The following is a 9990-nucleotide window of genomic DNA, read 5'->3' on the forward strand; positions in this document are numbered from 1 at the left end:
ATTTGTGCTCGCAACTCATAGGTCCATACACAGAATTCGGGGAGAAGAGTATAACATATGATTACAAGTTTTATGTTTAATTTTTTTATTGATTTTCATTTAACGCAAAGATACAATCTTTGATCAGATATACCAATACTTCAATAACATTCTTGAAGAAGAACCATTGTATTAGTATAAAAATAAATTATTGGTTTTAACAGTCCAAAATTGAGAAAGAAAATCCAGTAATATGCCAAAGGAGGTTGGTCTAATATTCCTAGTTCTGCCAAAGGAAATTGAGCAGGAGGTTACCCCCTATCAACTGAACCGCTTCACATCTCGTTCTCCTCCTTATTACTTTGCATACTTAGAAAGTTTCGCAACTGTTCTGGTTCAAAGAAAACATATCTCTCATCTTTAAAAAGTACTAAGCATTTGCAAGGAAATCTACACGTTTTATCATAAGCATTATCGTTCCATACCAGTTTCAGCAGTGGTTTTTTTTAAATATAGAAGTAAATACAAGCTTTCAGATGTTTATTAAACAATATTCATAATTTCATTTGAGAAAAGAGAGCACAATTTTAATAACAGTTTTCCAAAATGATATTGGTCATTCAGACTTAATTTAATGTTCTGTTTGCGTACTGATACCAGTACTTAGGGTTTTCCAGCACCTATGGGATCACAAATTGTGCAAGAGCAGCAGATCTGGGAAAACTGCAGATCCTACAGTTCAGCCTGAGGGTTTAATTGTCTTTAATCACGTTTGCTTTACTTTTTCTTTGTTGTGCAGTTATGAAGGAGCAGCAGGAATTTGCTGAGCGTGCTGTGTTTATCCATTATATAGTACAAAAAAGGAATTTGGGCTTATTGTAAATGGAACGTCTTATTCAATAAGAACCACTGCCTGTCTGTCTGTCTGTCTGTCTTGTATCCACAAAAGGAGTCTGACATTAAGGAGGTTATACAGTAAAACGTGTTCTAACTTTACACCTTAGCCCTTATTAGCCAGTAACCCCTTCATTGTATAACTTAAGCGCTTAAATGGATGCTAAATTATAGGGTAAATATTCGGCAAGCAAGGGCATTATTCCCTGATTCTCAATGCCAGGCTATGTCCAGGCCACCTGCATTGAAAATCTGGACATATGCGACTGGCTAACACTTATTTGGTTAAGTGTAATATTCAGCACTTATCTGCATAAGGTGAAATGCATAAAGATAGGACTGCGCTTTCCCCCGGATTCTATATAGCGTGCCTAGAGATCCACGCCAAACTTGGTGCAGATTCTATAACAATGAGTATAATTTAACAAGCTTAATAAGGTAACGAGCGCCGATAACAGCACTAATGAGCACTAATTGGCACTGATTAGAATTTAGGTGCACCACTCGCTAAGCATATTCTGTAACAAATTCTCAACATTACACGAGTCACAATCGGGATTCCGCCCCCTCCATAGTACCGAAACTGTGCTAGTCACTCTAACTGGTTAAGTGCCAAGCCCCCTCCCTACCCATCTTCAAATCCTTGCTCAAAGCCCACCTCTTCAATGTTGCTTTCGGCACCTAACCTTTATACCTTTCAGGAAATCTAGACTGCCCCAATTTGACTGACTGTACATTTGTCCTTTAGATTGTAAGCTCCTTTGAGCAGGGACTGTCCTTCTATGTTAAATTGTACAGTGCTGTGTAACCCTAGTAACGTTTTAGAAATGTCAAGTAGTAGTAGTAGTAAGTGCCACTGAATAACTGCGGTTAGCTCAGGGCAAATCCCACTTGCTCCTGCCCCTAGCAGCTGCTTCATAAAAATTACTCCTGCAACCTCTCGTGGCAGCCATTTTCATGATGAAGCCACGGGGGGCAGGAGCAAGTCCCCATCACTCCCACTGGATCACCAGAGATTTTAGGTAGGATCGAGGGGCCTACTGTGGAGGGAGGGAAATCGTATGGACTTTGGATGAGGGAGGCAGTGGCGTAGCTATGGGTGGGCCTGGGTGGGCACAGGCCCACCCAATCTTGGCTCAGTCCCACCCAGCTGCAGCGCCACACTGCTCTCTTCCCCCCTCTCCTCCATGGCATCCTGGCATCTGCACTCCAGTCTCTGAACCCCTTCCCTCCCCGGTGTCGGTACAGGTGTGCTTGGCGTCTGCAGTGATTCATGCTCGCTGCTTGGACCGGCCCCACAGGCTTCCATCTGCTGTGTTCCATCTGCCAGGAAACAGGCAATGATGTCAGCAAGGGCGGGACATGGCAGATGGAAGCAGCGAGAATGAATCACTGCAGATGCCGAGGACACCTGTACCGACACCAGGGAGGGAAGGGGTTCAGAGACAGCAGCGCAAATGCCCGGATGCTGCAGAGGAGAGGGAGAAGATGTGGGTAGGTGAAAAAGAAAACCCTGTTATGTTCTTATAAAATATCTCTGGGAACATATTTGTGGTGTGTGGGTGTGGTTGGGGGGGGGGGGAATGGAGCACGTGGAAGGGCCCATCCAATTTACCTTTGGGCCCATCCAAAATACAGAGTCTGGCTACGCCCCTGGAGGGAGGGAGGATCAGAGAGGGGCTGCATCTTGTTCCGGGACATGGGAAGGATAGAGGGAGGATTGAAAGGGGCTGCACCTTGTTCTGGGGGAGCGAGGGAGGATCAGTGGGGGGGGGGGGGGGCTGTATTTTGTTTCCAGGGACATGAGGAGGATAGAGGGAGTTTTGGAGGGAGGTTTTACCTTGTTCTGAGGAAGGTGGGAGGGAGATAGGGAGGATCGAGGAACTATATCTTGTTCTGGAGGGGTGGGAGAGAGGGGCAATGGAATCAGGTCAATATGCTGGCTGTTTAAGCTACACTATACTTTGCTTAGGACAGTACACCTTAGTTAGACAGATTTGCTGAAAAATCATACATCATTCTCAACCGTCACCATCAGTATCGATATCATCGCATCATAGCGCTGTCCACTGCAGAAGACACCACTTGTACATTCAGCTCATTTCTGAATTTGAACCTGCAGCTGCATTTCAGTTACTGTGGCTCTACCATTTCTCACAAGTGCTCTTTACCTTCTTGAATTTCTTCTTTACTGATGTCCAAAACATATCCTTCAATTGAAAAAAAAAAGATATTTCTCACTCCTCAACATGTCTTGTTAAGGGGTCCTTTTACCAAGGTGTAGTAGGTCTAACATGAGCCTACAGTGTGGTAAAAAGGCACAACTCTGAGACATGCTTAGGCATCTTACCTTAGTTTGGCCATCAGCGTTCGCTACTCCTGCGGTAAAAATATATATTTGGTTTTTGCCACAAGAGGCATGTCTAGAGGGTGGAGAGTAGGCATGCTATTTAACATATTTATAAATGATATGGAAATCAGAATGACGAGTGAGGTGATTAAATTTGCAGATGATACAAAACTATTCAAGGTGGTTAAAACACGTGCGGACTGTGAAATATTACAGGAAGACCTTAGGAAACTGGAAGACTGGGCGTCCAAATGGCAGATGAAATTTAATGTGGACAAATGCAAGGCGATGCACATTGGAAAGAATAATCCGAATCAAAGTTACCTGATGCTAAGGTCCTCTTTGGGGGTCAGCACTCAAGAAAAGATCTAGATGTCTTTGTAGATAATACACTGAAATCTTCTGCTCACTGTGTGGTGGTGGCCGAAAAAGCAAACAGGATGCTAGGAATTATTAGGCAAGGGATGATGAATAAGACCGAAAATACTATAATGCCTTTGTATCGCTTCATGGTGCATCCGCACCTTGAGTACTGCATTCAGTTCTGGTCGCCGTATCTCAAAAAAGACATAGCAGAATTAGAAAAGGTTCAAAGAAGAGCCATCAAAATGATAAAGGGGATGGATCTCCACTCATATGAGGAAAGGCTAAAAAGGTTAGGACTCTTCAGCTTGGAAAAGAGACGGATGATGGAGAGACATGATTGAGGTCTACAAAATCCTGAGTGGTGCAGAATGAGTAGAAGTGAATCAATTTTTTACTCGTTTCTAAAGTACAAAGTCTAGGGGACACTCAAGGAAGTTACATGGAAATATGGAAATACTTATAAATCAAATAGGAGGAAATATTTTTTCACTCAATGAATAGTTAAGCTCTAGAACTCTTTGCCGGAGGATGTGGTAACAGCGGTTGGTGTATCTGGGTTTAAAAAAGGTTTGGCCAGTTCCTGGAGGAAATGTCCATAGTCTGCTATTGAGACAGACATGGGAAGCCACTGTTGCCCTGGGACTGCTAGCATGAAATGTTGCTACTCTGAGATTCTGCATGGAATCTTGTCACTCTTTAGGATTCCAGAATCTTGCAATTCTTTGGGGTTCTACATGGAATGTTGCTACTCTTTGAGATTCTGCATGGAATCTTGTCACTTTTTAGGATTCCAGAATCTTGCTGTTCTTTGGGGTTCTACATGGAATGTTGCCATGATTTGGGTTTTTGCCAGGTACTTGTGACCTGGCTTGGCCACTGTTTGGAAAACAGGATACTGGGCTACATGATCCATTGGTCTGATCCAGTATGGCTACTCTTATGTAATTAGGTAGCGCAGGCACATTACTGCGCACTACCCGATTAACCCAGGAGTAGTGCGGGAGCCCTTACCACCTCCTAAATAGTTGGCAGTAAGTGCTCAGAAAGGTAATGACCACATGCTAATGGGGAAATTAGCATGTAGCCATTAAAACAAGCCGACTGCAGCCATTTTTCAGCAACGCTAGAAAGTGGCCAGAATGTGTGGCAAACTCTTTCACTAATCAAAGCTCCGGCCACTTTCTAGCTTGACTTGATAAAAGGACCCTTAAAAGAGATCAGCAATTCTCACGAGGTTTCATCTCATTCATAAGTACATAAGTATTGCCATACTGGGAAAGACCAAAGGTCCATCAAGCCCAGCATCCTGTTTCCAACAGTGGCCAATCCAGGTCACAAATACCTGGCAAGATCCCAAAAAAGTACAAAACATTTTATACTGCTTATTCCAGAAATAGTAGATTTTCCTCAAGTCCATTTAATAACGGTCTATGGACTTGTCCTTTAGGAAGCCGTCCAAACCTTTTTTAAACTCCTCTAAGCTAACTGCCTTTACCACATTCTCTGGCAACGAATTCCAGAGTTTAATTACACGTTGAGTGAAGAAAATTTTTCTCCGATTCGTTTTAAATTTACTACATTGTAGCTTCATCGCATGCCCCCTAGTCCTAATATTTTTGGAAAGTGTAAACAGACGCTTCACATCTACCCGTTCAATTCCGCCTTTCTTCTTGGCATCTCTTCTGTGTTTCTGAAAGGCATTCCTCTGGTTTATCCGGAAGCATTTCCTTACCTTGCTTACTTAAGACGGATCTGAAAGTTCTACTAATAATAGTTTTGCAGAAAAAAAATTCCAGGAAAAAGAAATGAAAGGCAGCAGAGGTATAAATGCTCAGTTTTTGTTTGACTGTTATCTTTCTCTGCCTAAAAACCCAGTGCTTTGATGTTATTGCTCAGACTTCTAAAGAACTTTCTCTTTAGATATAAGAAGCTTAGAAATCATTTCTCAGTTAATCTAAGCTCTGTAATGTCTAGCCAAAATGGTAGGTTGGGAATCTGAGTCATCAAAGTTCCCGAACTACAGAGAACAGCTGAGAGTTTTCATTTAAGTTGCTCAAATGACAAATGCCTTTGTGTTTAGCTACTGCAAAAGAAACTACTTATAAAAGTCAAAATGGAAAAACCTGTATATTTAAAAGGAGCTCTACCTATATTGACAACACTCTGTCTAGGTGCTTCCCTCCGCTTGTGGCCAAAATGTCTTTGGACAGAATAAAAATTGCAGTTTTGTCTATGAATAATCTTAGAATAGGAAGAAATATGATATTTGACACACACATAGATAGATAGATAGATAGATAGATAGATAGATAGATAGATAGATAGATAGATAGATAGAGTTCCCCCCAGGACAATTCCCAGCAAGGACTCCCCCCTCCCCCATGGTCATTTCCCACCCTCCCTAGCCTCTTTTTTTCTGTTTTTACTGACCGCAGCTTCTTTCTTGTATTGGGTCCCTTAAGTCCTGGTGATTTGTTATAAATCAAAATCAATGTGTCATTTGGAGGGACTGAATTAGCTAGTTTGGGTGTGGGGGGGGGGGGGCATTGCCCCTCCCTCCCACATGAACTGCACTTTGTATTAATCTGTTTATTTATTTACTTATTTATAGAATTTAGATCCCAGATTAAACATGAATTAGGTTGAAACCTAGTTTGGAGGGGGTGTGGGGGGGGAATTACCTCCTCCCCAACACACACATGAACTGCATGTCTGAAAGGGGAAAGGGATGTGTAAAAGATAATGTTGCTTGGGGGGGGGGGGTGAGGGGTAGTGCCCCCCCCTAAAAAAACAATCTGGAAGAGGAAAGGTAGGGAGATTACTTGTCCTAGAGTGTTTTGTATTTTTGGGGTTATGGGTGAGAATTGTCCTCCCTGGTTTGGTGGGAATTGTCCAGATAGGAAGTGGTGGGTGGGAACTGTGCAGACGTGAACTGACCAAGACAAAAAGAAGGCATACAGAATGCATGGCTAGGGAATTAGCTCCCATCATCTGAAAATGAGAGAGGCAGTCAGCATACAGTTATAGGATCCCTTCCCTTGACCCCAGGAGAAGTCACGCGAAGGAGAAAGAGTGTAAACGACTGCTAATGCTACAAGTTTCCTTGAACACAATATTGCACTGGAAACTTTCCGGCGCACCTAGTGACTGCACGTAAAAAAGGAAATTACCACCCGGGCCATGCGGTAGCCGGGCAGTAGTTCAAAATTGATACATGTAGGACGCGCGTACATGCCTACACAGCTTAGTAAAAGGGCCCCAAAGATAGGACTGACTTTTATGTGCTCCTACTTATCCAGTGAGCTTGATTGGCTAAGTACTGAATATCAACACTTAACTGGCACAAAACACCCCCTAAATCGCTGGTTTTTAGTTTGGCGCTAACTGGACATTTTCAGCAGAACTAAATAGTTAATTGCCCAGCTGAAAATGAGGTAAGCCCCGAACAGATGATTTTGCTGGCCAGGAGCCATATTGATCAATATATTTTTAAAATGTAAAACTTTGCTAGGCAGAGTTGAAGTGGAGTTGCGATGTACATGCATAGATCAAAAAATAAGTACATACATGAATAGAGTATACACAGATAGGATCACACCAAGTTACAGTCGCAGTCTGTACGACTTGCCCTATGGCGCCCCATGCCCTGCCAATGAGAGAAGATGGTGGACTGGGAGCAATTTTTGTGTTTCTCCATATTTGCATCCTGTACTGTTTGAACCTATTTTATTTAAGATACCTAGGTACATACTATGGGCTTCCTCTCATTTTCTGCACCGGGAATCGCTAGCGAGGTCCTCAGACACCATATTGAAAATGCCTCTCAGTGTATGCTATATTATTTATTGCTACTGCCACTTCTTATTGTATAATGTTCACTATTTCTATTACACTCAATGCTGCTTTGGACCTCTTGGAGGATCAAGTGGGTTATAAATATCAAGATTAGATTAGATTAGATGTGTGGTATGATAATTTGAATTTCTGTGTTTGTCTTTACTTTCTCGTCAAGAGGAATTCCTGGTATGATATTTGACAATATTTGACAATTTCATAAATTAAATAAAGAAAGAAGGAAAAAAGCTGTTTTCTGCAACTGTTTGGCCAGGTTGTTTTCTAGCGAACGATCCTGAATGTGTTTTGGGACCTAGACATGGACCATCTTCCATGATATCGAGACTGCTTCTTTAACATTCACAGTTTTGACTGTCCTAAAGAGCAAAGGGGTCCTTTTACTAAAGTGCGCTGAAAAACGACCTGCGCTAGTGTAGGCAAGTGTTTTGAACGCAAGCAGAACCATTTTTCAGTGGGCCTGTAAAAAATGCCTTTTTTTGGCCAAAAATGGACGTGCGGCAAAATAAAAATTGACGGCCATCCATTTTGGGTCTGAGACCTTACTGCCACCCATTCAGTTAGTGGTAAGGTCTTTTGGTAAGTCGCGTTTTGAGAGTGCTACACCTCTCCGTGTAAAGCTCCATTGGCTCCCTATTACTGAACGAATATACTTCAAAGTCCACACACTGATTCACAGGATTATCTACGGAGAAACCCCCAGGCTATATGTACAATCTGATTGACCTTCCAGCTAGAAACAGCTCAAATCTTCTCGAACTTATCTCAACTTCCACCTTCCCAATTGCAAAGGACTTAAGTACAAAACATATTACGCATCCAACTTCTCCGTCATAGGCCGCCAGCTCTGGAACGCCTTACCAAGATCCATTCGAATAGTCAATGACCATCTACCCTTCCGGAAGCTGCTAAAAACTTACCTCTTCAAACAAGCATACACAAATGACCTGACCTAATTGTGAGTCAATCTGCACTACCCAAATCAGACTATGAAGACGGAACCTGGAATATGCTCCCCTATTTAATCCTTTCTAAGTACATCCCTCTTCCTACCTCTCCCTATACATTCTCCCATAACTAAACAACATGCTAATCCAAATACACACCCTCCTCCCACTTCCCTTCCTCTTCCACCCTCCTCCCTTGCCTACCTTACCTATCCTCATCTAAACGATCACCTCTTTATTTACTATATTGCAGCTATATCCATTCTATGTCACTTTGGTTATCAATAGAAATCAAACAAAATAAAACATGGAAAAGAAAATAAGATGATACCTTTTTTATTGGACATAACTTAATACATTTCTTGATTAGCTTTCGAAGGTTGCCCTTCTTCCTCAGATCGGAAATAAGCAAATGTGCTAGCTGACAGTGTTTATAAGTGAAAACATTCAAGCATTACTATGACAGTAAAATAGATACCATTGGAGATTCTACATGGAATGTTGCTACTCTTGGAGATTCTACATGGAATGTTGCTATTCCACTAGCAACATTCCATGTAGAAGCCTGCGCGGCCACATTGGTGATCTACAAGGGCTGACTTCTACATGGAATGTTGCTAGTGGAATAGCAACATTCCATGTAGAATCTATAGAAATCAAACAAAATAAAACATGGAAAAGAAAATAAGATGATACCTTTTTTATTGGACATAACTTAATACATTTCTTGATTAGCTTTCGAAGGTTGCCCTTCTTCGTCAGATCGGAAATAAGCAAATGTGGTAGCAGATAGTATGCATCCAGCTTCTCCTACATAAGCACGCAACTATGGAATGCACTACCAAACGTCATTAAAACAATGCATGACCTAACAAACTTCCGAAAACCACTAAAAACCAACCTGTTCAAAAAGGCTTACCACAATGATCCATCCTAAATACCAGACAACAAAATTTATGCCAGAACTGAACAAAACCGAACTCTCTATACTTGACTGCTTATATACTTTGTCACTAATGAACTTTAACACAATACCACTTTATTTCTCATTCCAGTAATGAACTCTGTATACCTGACTGCTTAATTTACTCTATCACTTATGAACTTTAATGCACGACCACTCTGTATTTCTCATTCTGGAAATGGCGACCGCCATTACGGCACAATGTAAGCTACATTGAGCCTGCAAATAGGTGGGAAAATGTGGGATACAAATGCAACAAATAAATACATTCATGATTTTCAAACAAGCTTGGCAGAAACAGGATTCAGGATACTGGAACAAGCTTGATAGGAACAGGATTCAGGATACTCAAGCAGGATTCAGGATTTTCAAACAAGCTTGGCTAGAACCAGATTCAGGATACTGGAACAGGATTCAAGATATTCAAACAAGCTTGGCAGGAACAGAATTCAGGATACTCAAGCAGGACTCAGGATTTTCAAACAAGCTTGGCAGAAACAGGATTCAGGATACTCAAGCAGGATTCAGGATTTTCAAGCAGGATTCAGGATACTCAAACAAGCTTGGCAGGAACCGAAACTGAAAGCAAACAGGGCAGAGACAAGCAGGAAGGGGACTGGAGCTGAAGACAAACAGGG

This window comes from Microcaecilia unicolor, chromosome 7 (genome assembly GCF_901765095.1).
Source record: "Microcaecilia unicolor chromosome 7, aMicUni1.1, whole genome shotgun sequence".
NCBI classification, from domain to species: Eukaryota; Metazoa; Chordata; class Amphibia; order Gymnophiona; family Siphonopidae; genus Microcaecilia; species Microcaecilia unicolor.